General features: G+C 44.3%; 1 protein-coding gene across 3 annotated transcripts in view; it reads left to right on the forward strand.

Moving 5' to 3' along the window:
• The window catches only part of tmem201 (transmembrane protein 201), a 187,327-nt gene that overhangs the window by 107,614 nt on the left and 59,907 nt on the right, over positions 1 to 19,806 (forward strand). The gene's annotated exons all lie outside the window — the stretch shown is intronic.

Here is a 19,806-nt window from a genome sequence, read left to right on the forward strand (position 1 = left end):
CCTCGACTTTTACTCTATAGACAGATCAGACTTGCTGTCATTTAACGGCACCATTTTTAAAAAAAATGCTGTTTCAGACTCCTAGGATGTTCAAGGCCCTTTGTTTTTCTTAAATTTTGTTTGTATAAAGAACCTTGTTGCAAAAAACCACCTCATTGAAGTTTTTCACACGTTTATTTTTCGATTTTTCGATCCCTTCGCAAAATATTATCCTCTCCCCACCCCAAAAGTAGTTTAAAAATTGTATTTGTTTTTAGGATTTCACTTTTCTCCCCATGTTTTGATAATGTATATAATGTTTGTTTCTATAGGTAATGTTTCTTTATGTAATGAAAACGTCTGAGGATTCTTATTAATTGTGTTTTTAACTTGTCATTTCGTACTTTGCTAATGCTACATAGGAAAATAAGATGAAATATAACAACTGTAAACACTAATTATCCCAAATCACAGAACTTGCTCCAAACAAACAGGGATATAAAAGCTATATTAAAATTAAGCAAACATTTGAAGCTGACGCTTTAGGTTTAAGAAGTGTGTTGACACGAGTGAGGGATGAGTTCAGAGCACTTATTGTGTCTGGCATTAAATGAATCACACTTGTCACGTTGGACACTTTAGTCTCTGGTGTCTTTTCATAGCGGTTTCTGAGTTTGCATTGTCAGTGTATGATTCATATAAACATTGGCTGAGTGGTTTCAGTATTCCCTTACTGCAGCTTTAAGTTGCTAGCGGAGTAGGGAATGCCAGGCAATAGGGTGCTCAATAAAGTTCCTGGTGGTCTGATGGGTGTAATTGTGTCTGAGTCGTTCAGGCAGCAGCAGTAACAACAAGAAGTTACATTTATATAGCATTTTTACATAAAATGCCCCAAGGCACTTCACGGGAGCATTATGGAACAAAATTGGACACTGAACCACGTGAGCAGATATTAGGCCACGTGATCAAAAGCTTGGTCAAAGCGGTAGGTTTTAGGGAGCGGGTTAAAGGAGGAGAGGGAGGAAGACTGTCAGAGGGGATTAGGGAGGGAATTCCAGAACATAGGGCCTAAGTAGCTGAAGGCATTGCTGCCAGTGGTAGACCTGGGTGGGGGGCGGCGGGGTGGGTGGGGGTTGTTGGGGGCAGAGGGAGGGGCGTGGTGGGGTGTGGGGGGTGGGGGGGGATGCAGAAAGAGCAGCAGTATCTAACCTGGCAAGACATGGCCTCCACTGCGAGGCCAGAGGAGCTGAGGTTGATCTCTGGAGCAGAGAAGCTTAAGGGGAGACTTGATAGGTGTTTTCAAACTAATAAAGGGTTTAGATCACTAAACTGTTTGCACTGTTGGAGGGCCGGTAGCCAGAAGAGACAGATTTAAAGTTATTGGCATAAGCACGAGAAGGGCAATGAGAGGCTTTTTTTTTTTAAAATGCGGTGAATCGTGTGATCTGGAATGTACTACTTGAAGGGTTGGTGGAAGAAGGTTCAATCATAACTTTCAAAAGGGAATTGGATAAATGTTTGAAAGGGAGAAAATGATAAGGCCATGGGGAAAGAGCAGGGGAGTAGGACTAATTGGATAGCTCTTTCGAAGCGGTAGCACAGGCAGGATGAGGCAAATGGTGCCTCTCTGTGCTGTAAAATTCCATAATCCACTGTTCCACTCACCCCCAGCAAGACCCTCCTGAAGCTCACTCTCCACAATCTCCTAGAGGCTGAGTGATGGCCCAAGGATGGCCAAGGCAGCCATCAGATGCCCTCTGCCCTGTTAATGACCAAAACGGACAGGAGGTAGACCTGCTGGCTTTGAATAGGGCCTGGCAGCTACAAGTTTCAATATGCCCTATTGCTCCTGGCCAGGAATCTGCTCCACATTCCGATTCCCTCTTCCCTGCAACGCTACCCCCTCCCCCCAACCACCATCAAATGTTTGTAGACACTGACTTGCCCCCAGGGATTCTTCCCCCCCACCCCCCACCCCCCACACACACACACCCACCCACCCACGACCAGCTACCCAAAGCAAATTGCTGTTGTTGTTGCAATGAGACCATTTATTCATTACACAGCAAATTAATTAGCATGTTGGCAAGAAAGCAAATAGAGAAATCTGATGCTGGGCAGTTGGAAACTTAGCCTGGCTGATTTCCCCTGTGGATTCTCCGAGGGTCAGCGTGCTTGAGAAACGATTGTGTCGGGAAGAGCTGCAGCTCAGTCAGGACATGTGGTGTCGAGTGGAGGTCAGATGTTTCCTCAAAGGGCAAAGTGAGGCGAGGCAGCTGTGTGTTGTCCAGTCGATATCTTCGGGTAACCAGATGAATGACATGCAAATCCTTTTCAACTGGACAATATTTTGAGGTAGGAGAAATGGCCTAGATATAACTGAGAGGGAAAGAGACTGTCCCTCAGAAACGTTCAAAGAATTGATTGGTAGTAAGTTTATCAAAGAATCCTGGATCTCTGATCTGCTGGTGCACAAAAAACAGTTTGTTTTCTGGAAAGGGTTTCGGGTTTGAGCCTGATTGTAAATCTAGCACCAGTAAAGTTTTTAGATTGAAATCGGATTCTCTCTGCCCTTTGTCACGTACATGTTGAATTTCTCTGAGATTCTTAACAACAGTTTATTTTCAGGAGCAGGCTCCTTTGGTGTGTATGGTGAGAATTTTTCTGATCTAATTATAAAACGCTTGTTGATACATGACCATAAAAATGAATCTGTTTGTGCTGTGGTGGTAAAACTAGTGTCCGTCAAAATGTAAAACGCTGCTTTCAAAGCGTGCACACTTTTTTTATGAACAGCCAAGTCTGCCATGAAACCCTGCTTGAATTCCTTCAACACTTTCCGAACATGACTAGATGAATTTGATGTGGTAGTACATTTTTTTTAAAAAGTAAAACTCGCTTGCCATGAGGGACCAGGAACTCAGTGATGGATATGTTGTTTTATGTTGAGATTGATATCTAAATACTTTTGATTTAAAAGAGGAACGAAACTGCTCACAATATAATTTTATGATTTGGCCACACAAGAGGATTGTAATTATTTTAGAAGCCTTGCCAAGAATTGCGGGAATTGATTTGAAGTTTCATTCTTCGTACAATGTTCTGACTAGGCCGCACAGCCGCATTCATTGCAGTGAGGTTACAGGGGCACTCGGTTAATGTTCCCTTTTATAATCACTGGGATCCGATGATCTTGTGTGAAGCTTCTTAAATCTCTACATTTATGTCAGTTCTTTTAGACTGAGTTGCATTCAGTCTGACAGGCCACACCATCAAAAAGTAAAATTCTCATCGCCTCACGATGAAGTGTTAGATGAATAATGAAGACATAATGACCAGCAATTTATTCGCGCTCTACTACTGCTAAATAGCACGGTGCTAAATAATTTAACAAGGTAGAGGGCATGGACTGTAATTTCGTCCTTTCATTTCTCTCCTTTCTTGGATGAAATCGTTTTGTACCGTGTTTCTGTGGGGAGAAGGGGGACCTTTATTAGTTCAGGTTGAGGAATGTTATTAGAAGAACTGAAATGATTCTTTAGTTTCAGGCCAGCCTTTGCCACCATGCCAGCATTCACAGCAACCACAAACAGAGTTCCAAACAAGTGTTATACCGACTCGAAATGTTAGCTCTGTTTTCCCCTCTACAGATGCTGCCAGACCTGCTGAGTTTCTCCAGCAGTGTTTTTTTTTATATATATATATATATATATATATATATAAAACACACATGGAGGACTTTTATCTATTTTAACTCTGTTGCACTTAAAGCACAAGGATTAGAATGCCTGGAGTTGTTTTTTTATATAGAAAGTCGTCATTGTGTCGGTGCAGACTCGATGGGCCGAAGGGCTTCTTCTGCACTGGGTCCTAAATTTCTTGCATTTCATTTTATAATCTCTGTCCCTATCTTATCTGCGCAATAGCTGCCAAAGATCATTGCTGTCTTGTGGCTATCAAATAAATTGAGTGAACCAACTGCATGGCCGCACCATCACCAAGGCCACCTATTTCCACCTGCCTAACGTTACCTGACTTTGCCCTTGCCTGACATCATCTGGTGAAACCCTTGTTCCACGCCTTTGTTAACCCCTGGATGACGTTTCCAATGCTCTCCTGGCGAACCTCCCGCTTTCCGACCCAAGAAAGTGGAACCCGTCCAAAACCCTGCTGCCCATATCCAAACTCGGAGCAAGTCTCATTCACCCGTCACACGTCACCCCCCCCCCCCCCCCCGCGTGCTTCCGGTTAGGCCATGTCTCTCTCCCTGTCTTTGTAACTTCCTCCAGCCCCACAACTCTCCAAGGCATCGGAGCTCCTCCAGTTCTGATCTCTTGGGCATCCCGGATTTTAATCCTTCCACCATCAGCGGCACCAAGGGAGCACTGAGATGTTGGAGGGACTGTTCTTCAGGTGAGGCGTTAAACCAAAGGCCCTGCCTGTTTGTTCAGGGGGAGGTAAATGATCCACTGGCATTTCAAAGAAGGTCTAGATGTTCTTGTCAACATTTTCGCTCCACCACCACCACCAAAAGAAGCTGAACTGACTTTTCTCACCTGATATACTTCAATTCCTTTCTGTGCGTCTACAATTAAGAAGCATTAGCAGTGAAATGTCCTGAGAGATCTGCAAATCCTTTCTCTCTCTTGACTTATAACATTACTTAAAAATCTAATGACTATGCTGTTCAGCAGGACTGTTAAATGGCTGAATGTTGACTAATAATTGATTTGTCTTCCATCGCTGAAAGGTGCACAGGTCTCATTTACTGAGAGTCTTTAAGCATTTTATCTAGCGCTCATCAGGCGCACAAGTTTTTCACATTTGTTCCTACGTGGCAACATTAACGGCACTTCTAAAAACACGCGCTTGATTGGCTCAAGAACGCTCTGGGATGTCCTGGAGGAGAAATTCTAATCTTTCTTTAGCATAGCATTTAAAATAAACTATGCCACTGTTTATGAAAATTGCGATCCGTGTTGGATTGCATCATCATGAGGCACAGCTGAAAACGAAAGAAGTCGGGAGGCTGCTTTCCAATGTTTTTCAGTCCAGTGATTTCAGTGGAGAATGGTCTAAAGCCAGGTAGGAGCTGGACATTTCTGAAACTGCAGCAGCCTATATGTTGTCTGCTATTACTGCCTGCCAACACTGGGAGGCAGAAGTGAGATCCATTTAGGGCAGCATTGTCTCAGGCTTTTGGCTTGTGTTGGCAAGAGTTTGTTATAACATCTATTAAACTTTAATTGTGATTTTTTTTTGTTGTTGTTATATATCTGCTATTGGCTGTATCACATTTCACAACCATCCTGACTTGCACTGAGTCTGCATACGCAATATATGTGATGCGTGACTAATCCACAGTGGCTTGAGAGTAATTTGTCACTTGCTGTGAATTCCAGGCTTGCCATGAATACGTTCCAAAGCTGCAAAACACATTTTAAAAAGGAAATACTTTAAATGATTAGTTGGATACTAAGCCCCACAACTAGCAGAGTAGGAGTCAGAATTGGGCAGAACACTGGTAAGTTCACAGACATGTGCACCTTCACCTAAGAAATAGGTGCAGGAGTAGGCCGAATGGCCCTTTGAGCCTACTCTGCTTTTCAATAAGATCATAGCTGATCTTCTACATCACTCTGCTTTCCTGCATTATCTCTTGGTTCCCTTAAGTGTCCAAATATCTATTGATCTCAGCCTTGAATGGACTTAGTGGTTGAGGATCCATAGCCCCCTGGAGTAGAGAATTTCAAAGTTTATAGATGTGTTTTTAAAGAAAGACCTGCATTTATATAGTGCCTTTCATGACCGCCGAATGTCCAAAAGCACTTTACAATGAAGTACTTTTGAAGTGTTGTCACTATTATAATGTGGGAAATGCAGGAGTCAACTTGCACACTGTAACTTCCCATGAACAGCAATGTGATACTGACCAAATAATCTGCTTTGTGTTGTTGTTTGAGGTATCAGTATTGACCAGGACACCGGGGGTAGCTTTCCTGCTCTCTTTCAGAATCGTGCCATGGGATCTTCAACGTCCACCTGAGAGGGCAGATAGGGCCTCGGTTTAACATCTCATCTGAAAGATGTCACCTCCAACAGTGCAGCATTCCTGTAGTACTGCACCAGAGTGTCAGACTTGATTTTTGTGGTCAAGTGCTGGAGAATTTTGAACCCTCAGCCTTCTGAATCAGGCCTGAGTGTCACTCAGGCTTGGTTGAGGCCTCTTGCTGGTGTTAGAAATGTCACACCGATAGGGGGCTGAGAGCAGCCAGGGAGGTATTACTACAATGCAGACTGCCCACGCTGAACTGCCCGTATAACAGGATCATCCCCTCTGTTGGAAAAGAAACCAGGCTGGGTTTTTGTGAACCCTGGGTTGTGCAAGCTTTCGGAATCATCTTCAATGTGCTAAGTACTACTTTTAAGTAGTTAGTTGACACTCCATCCTAGGGTCTGCAGTTCCTTAGAAACAGAGTTCAGGTCTGGAACATAAATCGTGGCTCAGTGTGGCATTCTAGCAACTGAGTCAGAAGGTCGTGGGTTCAAGCCCCACTCCTAGGCATATAGTCTACAAAGCAGCACTGTCAGAGGCACAGCCTTTTGGGCGAAGCATTAAGCAGGGCCCGATCTGCCCCCTCAAGTGGATGGGAAAGGTACCACGACACTATTTTGCAGAGCGGGAAAAGTTCTCCCCTGTGTCCCGGTCAATATTCATCCCTCTGCCAATACCCAAAGCAGATTACAAAATCAAATTACTCTGGACGCTGGAAATCTGAACTGCAAGCGGAAAATGCTGGAAGTAAGTACTCAGCGAGACAGGTGTCACCTCTGCAGGGAGGAACAGAGTTAACATTTCAACTGAAACACTCACTCTCTGTTTCTCTCTACACATACACTGCCTGGCCTGCTCAGCACTTCCAGCATTTCCTGTTCCTATTACCTAAAACTGATTTACCTGATTAGAATCACATTGCAGTTTGTGTGACCTTGCTGTGTGCAAGTTGGCTGTCACGTTTCCTGTTTTACAGCAGTGACCACCCTTCAAATGCACTTCATCAGCTGTGAAGTGATTTTGGGAGGCCTGAGGTTGGGAAAGGAGCTAAATAAATGCAAGTCTTCTTTTTTTTAACCAAACTTCTACATAACGAATGTCAACCTGATAATTGAATCGAGTGAGATGGAGGTGGGCGCGTAGAGGTTAGTTTGGCAAAATGTCCTGCTACTAAAAAAAAAATCATACATTTTTTTGATAGCCAGACATATACGTGTCGGGATGCACACTGTAGCCATGTCAGGTAGTTTCAAACAGGTAATGGGGGGAGTGAGGGGTGGTGTGGTGAGTGTGTCAGCACGGAAACCAAACTGATTTGTTCATGCAGCGCATGCTGAAATACTGACTAATATGTGCTTATGCAAGCTGTGTTTCTTTAAAAAAAAACTAAGAGATCATCACTTTACTTCAGACTCTGTAAGTTCAAGATATTTACATTTTGGTGGTTTTTTTTTTTCTTTTCTTGCTGTTTTGTTTTTGAGCCTTCAACCCTCTGGGATCCAAGCCAAGCTGACAGATAAATGATTGAGATGGATAAACGGTGGTACTGGTGCATGCTGAGGCAGACACATGTATGTGGGCCAGGGTTTCAGTCACTGTCACAATACGTTGACTATGAGTAATGTGGTGTACACTCAACACTTTTTTTTTAAAAAAAAAGAGAAAAATTTCACCTCTGTAAAAGTGTGCAGGCAGGCACATCTGAATGATATTATGTCATTGCTCCTTTCTGAAGTTAATTCATCCAAAACGTTTTTCTTTTTGGACGCAGGATTTCTGTCACACTCATTCCCAAGCTAAAATGAAATGCATTCTTGAAGAAGGCTTTATTAAAGGCTCAATGTTTCTTTGGAAAAAAAACTGAACACTGCCTCTAATGACCCATGTATTGAAGCAATAGTTAGTTGCACTTTACAAACCAGGAACACCCTAGTATTGAATCCATACATGTGCAAGGAAAGCAGTAGGAGGCCCTGCGTGCTCCTGGTTTATGGAGGGGGGGGTGATCATCTACTATTCTTATTCCTGATGCGTTCCAACAACCCGTGGTAAAAAGCACTGGAGCAGTGTCACCAGGAGTGCCTTCACAAGACCCTCCAAATCTGGTGGCAAGAAAAGTGTCCAATAGCAGCGCCCTCTCCCAAGCCAAGTCAGCAGCCAATTCTAATCACTTGGAACCAGCTCTGGTGGGCAGGGCCTGTTGTTTAGATGCCTGGCACCAAACCAGAAACAACACTCCCCTATGTTATGGGGAGATGGTGGCATAGTGGTAATGTCACTGGACTAGTAATCCAGAGGCCCAGGCTCATGCTCTGGGGACATGAGTTCAAATCCCACCATGGCAGCTGGTGGAATTTAAATTCAATTAATAAAATCTGGAATAGACTAGTCTCAGTAATGGTGGCCATGACAACTATAATTTTTTGTTGTGAAAACCCATCGGGTTCACTAATGCCCTTTAGGGAAGGAAATCTGTCATCCTTACCCGGTCTGGCCTACATGTGACTCCAGACCCACAGCAATGTGGTTGACTCTTAACTACCCTCTGAAATGGCCTAGCAAGCCAGTTCAAGGGCAATTAGGGATGGGCAATAAATGCTGGCCTTGCCAGTGACACCCACATCCCATGAACGAATAGGGAATTCAGAACTCAGTCAAGGTAGGAAGACTCCCAGGAGGACAGTGGAAACCTTTTAAGGATTTACTCAAAGCATCCCTGAAGAGGTCAAACATCCCTGCCGACTCATGGGAGACCTGACTTGCGACTGACCAAAATGACCAAACACATCGAGAGACTTTGTCGGGAACGTGAAGTTGAAGTGTCGGAGGGAGCGCGCAAACCTCCCTCCAAACACCTCATCTACCCAACCCTTCAAGCACACACCTGCCCCACACATGTGGCAGGGTCTGCAGATCGCACATTGGCCATCTCGGAACCTACCAAACCAGAGGGGAAGTGAGCTGTCCTCGGTCCACAGGGGCTGCCCAAGAAGAGTAGGTAGAAATACTTGGGTTTGGGAGGACGGAGCTAATTTTATCCGCCCTTCTTCTCCCCTCACCCCGCTCTGTTTGTAAATATTGCACAGACTGCTGGAACTCACACAAGGTGAATGGCTGCTTGGCACAGTTACTGGAGGATATCTGTTTCCAGTGAGAATGTTCCTCAGGAGATAGGAAGTGGACAAAATTAGCAATAAGAAAAATAAAGAACAATAATTAAAACTTTTTTTTAATAGAGAGAAGAAAAATAATCAAATTTCTTGAGGGAAAACACATGAAAAATGATGGACAGGTAAAGATTCCCAAGTCTGTCCAGCCCGTGTCTCTCAAGTGCAATGCTTTGTGCATCACAATATGTAAACACTCCACTAACGTATCCTTTAATTCCTTTTTGCACTGTGCAGACGATTTGTCTTGAGTGCCTGAATCCTTTAATTTTTTTTGTGTGTGTGTGTGTGTGTGTAGCCGCGAATGTGCTGTAATTTAAAGGGGACGGAACAGTTATGCGCGTCCTGCACAGGAACCTGTGGGTTGCAGTATGCACAAGCAGTGGAGAGCAAACAGTGCCCTCCACCCCACCTGAAGCCATGTGACCTCCTGGGAAAGCCAATGAGCCTGATTTTAAAAATCCAGGCCAACTTGGGGGAAAGAAAATCTGGGCGGTTCTACCCCGACCCTCTTGTGCAGAAACTATTCCAGGAGAGCGCTCCCACCTTGAAAATACTGTGCGTAACAATACTGCTGCTTTTGCAAATCTCTCTTGGCGTCATTTACAGCACAGGGGTACTTAACTGGCTTTTATTTAGGTTGAGATGATTGTAAAAGGTACCCGAAAAGTTTAACTGCAGCACTGAAGAGTCTCCTTTGGGCTAAAAGGTGTAATTGAGTTACAGGCGGAACTTAATCCACCCCCCCCCCCCCCCCCCCCCCCCCCCCCCCCCCGCCACCCGGTGGGTTCAGAGGCAGGGGAGGGGCCATGTGATCGGGCAGCAGAGTGATTTGACCTCCCTCCAATTAAGTCTGGGGTAGGAAGACTTGTGGGTGGCCAATTGAGGCTCTTGGGTAGGCAATTATTGTCCGCTTAGGAGCCTCACCCTGTTTGCCACTGGTATTCAACCAGCAGCGAGCAGGGGACTCGCCCTATGGGGAGAAACCCCATGTCGGGTTTGTTCGCAGCCTAGTAGGGGGCATCCACTCATTCAGAGGCAGTGTGTCTGATCAAGGGACCTGACATCGGAAGGGATGTGACTGCTGAGAGCCACCTGGTGCCCTTTGCTCTGAGCCCCACCATCAACCCCCCCCCACCCTTCGACAACCCCATCCTGGCCCCATTTACTTTTCTCCACAGGGATTCCTGGGAAAGTGTCAAGCGAATTAGCGGCAGCAGCTGCTGTGCTACTGGAGCTGCCAGACTCTGATTGGCCAGCAGCTCTCCGGGGGGGTGGGGCTTGGCCTTGAGTGGATTTGTTGTGATGGCTTTGATTTTGAGTTTTGCTCTGTTGGACTGGGAGGCCGGTAAAGGGGCATTCAGATGCCTTTGCGATGACATTAGTTATGATTTGAGAGTTCAAGAATCCACTTGACGTGGTGGACCACGCGATGGCTGACATCATCCAAATGTATGGGCCTCAAGTCATCACACCAAACTCATTGACACACAACTTCACTCAGTAATGAGGATAATCTCTGGAACCCTGAGATCGACTCCAGTTCAGTGGTTACCAGTCCTCTCAAATAATGCCCCTCCCTCCATTCAACAGAGCGCAGCGACGGACAGAGAAATAACCTACATCAGCAGCAAAAGAGACGATGCTACCTCTTGTGATAGCGCCAAGACTAAGGCTCATAAATATGATAGTTACTAACAAATCCGACAGGAAAGTCAGGAAAAACTTCTTTATCCAAGGGAGTGGGTGAGAATGTGGAACTCGCTACCAGAGGAATTAAACAAGATGACTGGCATAAATGCATGCAAGGGGAAGTTAGATAAGTATATGAGGGAGAAAGGAGTAGAACGATATGCTGATGGGGTTAGATAAAGAGGAGTGGTAAGAGGTTCCTCAGGAGCATAAACACTGGGATAGGCCAGTTGGGTCTCTTTCCCTGCTGTAAATATTTTCTATTACTTTCTAGCATACCAGCTATATAAATTGGATCAAAGTGTTCTCTTCTCATTGGTAACCCATGTTAAGATTTTTATTGCTACCTTTTTAAACGAGCGTACTCTCCTTTGTGACATACAGCAAATTTAGAGGCAGATGAGATTGTTGGAACCCAATAGGAATTTCAGCTAAAATTATGAAATATAATTAAAAAGGGAAGAGATACACAACAGTCAAAGAGTAGTCAACCGACTCTTTGTCAGACTCCAGCGTCGATTCCTGAGCTGTCACAATACCGATCTTGAGTATTGCTGTGGGATCGCCAAAACTTTAGCACACGGAGTATTTTCTGTAGTTCTGGTCCCAATATTGCCAAAAAGATATAGAGGCACTGGAGAAGGTACAAAAATAGATTAGTCATACCACAACTGAATGGTTATACCTATCAGGAAAGATTAAACAGGCTGGTACTTGCTTCTTTAGCAAAGCGAAAACTGAGGGGTGACCTTGAGGTCTTTAAGATTATGAAAGTATTTGGTAGAGTGTATGTAGAGAAGATGTCTCTACTTGTCAGAGGAATCCCAAACTAGAGGCTAAACGTATAAGGTAGTCACTAATAAATCTAATAGGAAATGCAGGGAAAACTTCTTTACCCAACCTGGGAGTCCTGAAGCCACTGCAACACTTAGGAACATAGATTGGCATTCACAGTGGCGGTTTCTGAGATAAGTATTTCATCCCGACTATTTTCCACCCATATTCAACCCTCCATTCCGTGTTTCTCTTGAATCTGTGGAGTTCATTGTTAAATATTTAATACACTAAGGTGTATTAGTATTGGTACAGTTTTTATTTTAGCGGTAGCAAGGATAACTAATAAATAAAGAAATGGCAGGGCTGCTGCAACCTCGAGAGTGCCCATCCTGTTCTTTGTGGGAACTCCACGATGCTTCTCATACCCTGGATAACCATTTGTGCTGGAAGTGTCGTCAGTTGCAGCATTTTCAGTTCCGGGTTTCAGATCTTGAGCAGCAGTTGATGTCATTGCAGTGCATCCATGAGGCTGAGAGCTACCTGGATAGCACGTTTATAGATGTGGTCATGCCACAGCTTAAGAATATGCAGGGGGATAGGAAAGGGTTGACCACCAGACAGCCAAAAAGGAAAAGGCAGTTAGTGCAGGAGTCCCCTAAGTGCCTCCTACTCTTCAACCAGTATTCAGTTCTGAATACTGATGCAGATGATGGTTCACCTGGGGGTGAACCCAGAGCTAAGCCCATGGCACCATGGTTGGCTCAGCTGCATGGTTTGCACAAGGAAGTCTGGAAGAGCAATAGTGTTAGATGATTCAATAGGGGAGCAGATAGGTTTTTCTGTGGCCACAGACATGAATCCAGAATGGTATGTTGCCTCCCTGATGCCAGGGACACTGAGTGGCTGCAGAGCACCCTGAGGTTGGTTTGGGGGGGGTGGGGGGAGGTTGGGGAAAGGGTGAACAGCCAGCAGTCATGGTCCACATTGATACCAACAGCATAGATAGAAAGAAGGATGTGGTCCTGCAATAGGAATTTGGGGAACTAGGTAGAAAATTGGTAAGAAGGACTTCAAAAGTAGTAATCTCTAGATTACTCCCGGTGCTATGCACAGAAATAGGAAAATAAGACTGATGAATGTACAGATGGAAAGATGGTGCATAAGGGATGGCTTTAGATCCTTGGGACATTGGGATGGGCTCTGGGGGAGATGGCACATGTACAGGCCAGGTGGGTTGCACCTCCAAACAAAGGCAGAACTGAGTTCCTTGTGGAGCGTTTTTGCTAGTGCTGTTGGGGGTGGTTTTAAACAAACTCAGCAGGTGTGTGGGAACCAGGAGAGAATATCATTGAGGAATACTAAGGCACACAGAATATTAGGAAAGACAATTATCACTGGAGTAGAGAACAGTAAGTTAATAGGTGGGATCAGAATAAGGGGGTAGGTAATAGTCTAAATCAAGGTTATAGTGCATGTACGTGAATGCACAGAGTGTGGTAAATAAGATTAGTGAGTTGCAGGCCCAGATTGCCATGTAGAAATATGATGTGCCTATAATGGAGACCTGGATCAAAGAAAGGCAGGATTGAATGTTAAATATTCCCAGATACAAGGTGTTCCGGGAAGATAGCAAAGGAAGATAAGGAGGGTGGTGGTGGTGGTGGTATTGATTAAGGAGAGAATTGCAGAGCTGGAGAAAGAGGGTGACTCAGATGGGTCAAGGACAGAATCTATTTGACTAGAGCTAAGGAACAAATAATGTGCAATTACATTGCTTGCTGTAGCCTATAGGTCACCAACTAGTGGGAAGAATGTAGAGGAACATACTTGAAATGGAATTGCGAAGAGGTGCAAAAATTGTAGGGTACTTAAAATGTGGAGCTTTCATTATCCAAAAATAGACTGTGATAGTAATAGTGTAAAGGACAGAGAGGGTCAAGAGTTCCTAGATTGTGTTCAGGAAAATTCTCTTCAGTATGTGTCTAGTCCGATGAGGAGGGAGGCATTGCTGGACCTGGCTCTTGGAAATGAGGTGGGCCAAGTGGGTCAAGTGTCAGTAGGAGAACATTTAGGGAACAGTGATCATAGTCAGATCAAATCTTATGCTACAATAGATAAGGACAAAGAACAATCCAGAGTAAGAAAAAATAACAGAGGGAAAGCCAACTTCAATGGGATAAGAATAGATCTGGGCCAAATAAATTGGAGTCAAAGGATGGCAAGAAAAACTATAGCTGATCAATGGGCTACCTTCAAGAAAGAAATAATTCGGACACAGTCAAGGTATATTCCCTCAAAAGGGAAAGGTAGGGCAAGCAAATCTAGATGACAAGGGAGATAGAAATTAAGATGAGGAAGAAAAAGTGTGCTTATGACAGGTATCAGGTAGAAACTACAGTAGAGAACCAGGCTGACTATAGAAGGTTCAAAGTGGAGGTGAAGAAGCAAATAAGAGAAACAAAGAGGGAGTATGAAAAGAGACTGGCAGCTAACATAAAAGGAAATCCCAAACTCTTTCTGTAGGCATTTAAATAGTAAAAAGTGGGTAGGGGAGATGAGGCACCAAAAAGGGAATTTACACATGGAGGCAGGGGGCATAGCTGAGATATTAAATTAATACTTTGTATCTGTCTTTGCCAAGGAAGAAGATGCTGTCCAAGCCATGGTAAAAGAGGAGGTAATTTAGACAATAGAAGAGTTTAAGATTGAAAAGGGGGAGATATTGGATGGGTTATCTGTACTTAAAGTTGATAAGGCACTTAGGCTGGATGAGATGTACCCAAGGATACTGCGAGAAGTGAAATTGGAAATCGTGCAGGCACTGATCATCATTTGTCAGTCTTCCTTAGGGGCGGTGCCAGAGGATTGGAGAATTGCAAACGTTACACCCTTGTTCAAAAAGGGTGTAAGGAAAGGCCCAGCAATTACAGACCAGTCAGTTTAACTTTGCTGGGGAAACTTCTAGAAACAATAATTCGGGTCCAAGTTAATAGTCATACAGAAAAATGGAAGTTAATTAAGGAAATCCAACATAGGATTCTTAAGGGAAAATCATGTTTAACTAACTTGCTGGTGTTTTTTTTTTGAAGAGGTAACAGAGAGGGTTGATGAGGGCGAGATGGTGTAATGTTGTGCTAGTAATCCAGAGGCCCAGGCAAATTCTCTAGGGACATGGGTTCAAATCCCATCACGGCAGCTGGTGGAATTTAAATCCAATTAATAAAATCTGGAATTGAAAGCTGGTCTCAGTAATGGTGACTGTGAAACTATCGACTGTTGTAAAAACTCATTTGGTTCACTAATGCCCTTTAGGGAAGGAAATTTGCCACCCATACCCAGTCTGGCGTACATGTGACTCCAGACCCACAGCAATGCGGTTGACTTGTAACTTCCCCCTAAAATGGCCTAGCCAGTCATTCAGTTGTGTTAAAGAAGTTGGCTCACTGCCACCTTCTCAAGGACAATTAGGGATAGGCAACAAATGCTGGCCTTTTCAGCGACACCCACACCCCATCAAAAATTTTTTAAAATGCTGTTGACATTGGTGGACTTCCAGAAGGCGTTTGATACAGTGCCGCACAACAGACTTGTGAGCAAAGTTATAGCTGGTGGAATAAAAGGGACAGTAGCAACATGGATACAAAATTGGCTGAGTGACCGGAAGCAGTGAGTAGTGGTCAGTGGATGGTTTTTGGGCTGGAGGAAGGTCTGTAATGGAGTTCCCCAGGAGTCAGTGTTGGGGCCCTTTTTTCCTGATATGTATTAACAACCTAGATCTTGGTGTACAGGGCACAATTTCAAAGTTTGCGGAATGATACAAGATTCCGAAGCATTGTGAACTGAGGAGGATAATGTAGAACTTCAAAAGGACATGGACGGGTTGGTGAAGTGGACGAACTGATGGCAGGTGGAGTTAAGTGCAGGAAAATGTAAAGTAATTCATTTTGGTACAAAAAACATGGAGAAACAATATAAAATAGGGGATACGACTCTAAAAGGGGTGCAGGAGCAGAGGAATCTGTATGTATATGTGCATGAGTCATTGGAGGTGGCAGGACAGATTGAGAGAATGGTCAATAAAGCATACAGCATCCTAAGCTTAATTAATAGGGGCATAGAATACAAGAGCAAGGAGGTTATGTTAAACTTGTATAAGTCACTAGTTCAGCCTCAACTGAAGTATTGTGTCCAATTCTGGGCACTGGACTTTAGGAAGGATGTGAAGGGACTGGAGAGAATGCAGAAAAGATTCACGAGAGTAGTTTCTGGGATGAGGAACTTCAGTTCTGAAGAAAGATTGGGGAAGTTAGGACTGTTTTCCTTGGACAAGAGATTTGATACAGGTATTCAAAATCATGAGGGTTCTGGACAGAGTAGATAGGGAGAAACTGTTCCCGCTCATGAAAGGGTCGAGAACGAGAGAGCACAGATTTAAAGTAATTGGTAAAAAGAAGCAATTGTGACATGAGGAACAACTTTTCCACACAGCGAGTCATTAGGGTCTGGAATACTCTGCCTAGGAGTGTGGCGGAGGCGGGTTCAATTGAAGCATTCAAAAGGGAATTCCTGTGTCTTCTGAAAAGGACGAATGTGCAGGGTTACAAGAGAAGACAGGAGAATGGAACGAAGTGAGTTGCAGACGGTGCAGACGTGATGGGCCAAATGGCCTCCTCCTGCGCTGTAACAGTTCTGTGATTCTGTGAAATTTCTGCTTGTCATGGCTCAGGATTCTGTTTCCAGGAAAAAGACCCTGACGGGAACTGTCCTGAAACGTGCTTTGAGCAGGAGTGTGCCTGAAAGTGGCTACCTGCCCCCAACAGTCGCTTCCTGAGCTATCGGTGCGGTGGATAATCAAGAGGCACGAGGCTAACCATTTGTTCTGAAGGGTTTCAAAACTCCCCACTTTGCTGCCTCTCTTTCCACCTTCAAGACTGTCCTAAAAACCTACCTCTTCAGCCACGCTTTTGGTCACTTCTGTGGCTTGGTGTCAAATTTTACTTGACAGTCACTTCCTGTGAAACGCTTTGGGATGTTTGACTACTTTATAGAGGCCAGTTGTTGTTCCCAAACAATGACCCATTCGTTCAGGAGACATCCAGCACCCAAGTGTTTACAAGATTCTTCCATTGCTGCCAGCCTATGATGAAAGGTGATTTAACTATAGCACAGTCTCCTGCCAACACAAGTTGGTCACCAATACCTGTCCACGCATGCGCAGAAAACCAATGATGCCATTTACAGGAGACGGTGCCGGTTGAATCTTATTCGGGTCCTCAAGACATTCACCCCAGTTTCTAAGTCTGGCGACAGGCCTGAGTTAAGGGGAAGAGGCTCCGGAGCGGGAGATTGAGGAACTGCAGAGAAGCGGCTGCCCACCCGCCCACCGCAGGGTTCAGAAACTGGCTGAATGGCTTCAGAATCGGAATTAGATCCAATCGGGAGAAGCCCACAGAGCTGGTTATGGATGTTGTAATCCAGAATTGCAGCGGTCACCGGGAGCAAAGTGGTGTCAAGCCACAAATGCACAAACCGCCCAAAGACGAGACAAGGAACTCAGGAACACAAGACTTTTAACCCCTGAAGTTTATATAAAATTTATATCAAAACCGGTAAGGATACTGCAGTTCATGGTCAAATCAAGAAACAGTCTCCCTAGCAACACAAATATCTAAACGGTACATGGGAAGGTGCAAAGCCCCAGGTATCTGCTTCTGATCTGTTAGAAGCTGTGTCATTAGACAACAATATTGTGCAGTCTATGGTGTCCTGGCCAATATTTATCCTTCAATCGTTAGCACTAAAACAGATTATCTGATCATCATCACATCGCTTGTGGGACCTTGCTGTGTATAAATCGGCTCCTGGGTTTTCTGCATTAAATATTTTGCAACAATGACCAGATTTCAGAAGTACTCATTGGCTCTAAAGCACTTTGGGACATCCTGAGTTTGTGCAAGGTGCTCTCTAAATGTAAGTCTTTCTTATTCAGTAACTTGTGCAGTCTGTTTTTTGACTGGGGCTGCAAATTTTGTATCCAACTGAAGTTGTAATAATGGTGAGGTTTATTAGATGGCAGGACTCAGAATGCATTTCAGGTGATTCAGAGATGAGACTGCTGCCACTGGCCCCAAGGTAAGATCCACACCACATGGTATGTTGCTGCTTTTTCATACCATTGCAATTTTGGATGAATTGGTTGCAGCGTGAACTGGGTGAGTTAATAATGTGGTGGTAGGATATGGATGGGAGAGAGTTGGGGTATTGGGGGAAGGGGGTGGTGCACAGTGGTATGAAAAAGCAGCAACGTACCATTTGGTGTGGATCTCACCGTGGGACCACTAGCAGCCGTCTCATTTCTGAATCAGGACATCCCAAGTTTAAGTCCTACTCGAGAACATAATCTGAGCCAGTACTTCAATGTAGTACTGCTGCATTGTTAGAGGTACTGTTGTCTGACTGGGTCATCAACCCCTCTATTGACATGGGTACAAAGAATTCCATGGCAATATTCCAAAAGAGGGCTTGAAATGTTACTGGTGACCTGGCCAACATTCACTCCTCAATCAACACTACTGTTTTCACCATTGGCTCTTGGAATGTGCACAGGCTCATGCACAACACTTCAGTTGTTAACTCATGCATCTCACCTGCTGTTTGTGTGACCTTGTGCATAAGTTGGCTTCTACATTTGTTTGTATTTTGAAAGAGTTCATTGACCATAAAGCCTTTTGGGACAACCTAAAAACACATCATGAGTCTTTCAATGTGATTCAGTTTAAGGTACATGGCTTTCTTTGAGGTACAAAATTAATTTCTTTGTGCTGCTTTAATGTGCTGGACCATACTTTGGGGGCAATTTGTTTGGTGCCCAGAGTTCTCCAGACACTGCCCTAATCTCAGCCGTGTAATAGTGAGGAGCGAAATGGAAATGTGAAGAAAAGCACACACAGTCAGTCAGTATCTGAAAGAGAACTAGTGGTTCATCTAATGAAGGATCCCACCCAGCTTTCCCCTATCAGCTGCTAACTGATCTGCTGTCCAATTCAACCTTTCTGCCAGTCACATAAAGAAAGAATAGGCCAACATTATGTAAGGCTTTTTGTGTGGGTGTGTATGTGTGGGGGTGGTGTGTGTGTGTGTGTTTGTGTGTGTGTGTGTGTGTGTGTGTGTGTGTGTGGGGGGGGGGTTGGGGGGTGGTGGTGTGTGTCTGAACGTCTTGGTGCGTATCTCTGCGTCTTTCTCTGAGCACGTGTGTGTGTCCTTCCAGTACCTTGATATCATTTAGCAGTTTTCTATTAGATAGATAGTTTATACCTCATTCAACTCATGTGTCACGCTCTGGGATTGGGGCATGTGTTGAATTTTGCCTCACTCCCTAGTTTTATGATTATTTTGCTGAAAAGAGAGATGTGTTGCTGAAGCTTTTCATCTTGCACTCGTTAGGACAAATTCAAGAATGCCAAATTTCAAATGATTGTAATTTATACTACATGAGAATACTACAGTTCTTGTGTTTTTTTTAAATCTTCAATTCTGACATAAGATATCCACCCAAAACATCAGCTGGCATTTTTACAGAACCTGTGTATTTCCAGCACTTTCTATTTTTATTTCCAATTCCAGCCTTTGTTTTCCTTCTCACGTGGTATTGGGGAGGGGTGAGAGCTAGGCCACTTGTTGGTTAGGAAGTCATAGTGGTGCAGCAAAGCTGAAAAGGGGAAAATAAATCTTTAAAGCAAAGATTCCTGCCAATTTTCCCTGGTTTGGTCTTTGTCTTTTGAGTTATTCACCAACAGCTGTCCCAGCTGAGGTTCTCAGCCTCCTTTGGCTTAGGGAGAGAAAACTCAACCAGAATTCCAAAGTCTGAGAACTATTAATGACCCCCTGCATGTGCATCGACATCAAATGGTGATGGGATCAGTCTAAGTGGATTGAATGACAATCATGGTCCAATGCCTCACGCACATAGAATAGCATCTTGGGCTTTGTACCAAGGGCCCCCAACACTCCACTAGGAGTCAAGATCATTGGTACAGGAGAGGGGGGGTAGGGGGGGGGAGGGCAGCACATGACTTGTTCATTCATAAATGTAGCCTTCACTGACCAATCCTACTAAGCTCTGTAATTCAGCCAAAA

The sequence above is a fragment of the Carcharodon carcharias genome, chromosome 15 (genome assembly GCF_017639515.1).
Source record: "Carcharodon carcharias isolate sCarCar2 chromosome 15, sCarCar2.pri, whole genome shotgun sequence".
In the NCBI taxonomy this organism is placed as follows: Eukaryota; Metazoa; Chordata; class Chondrichthyes; order Lamniformes; family Lamnidae; genus Carcharodon; species Carcharodon carcharias.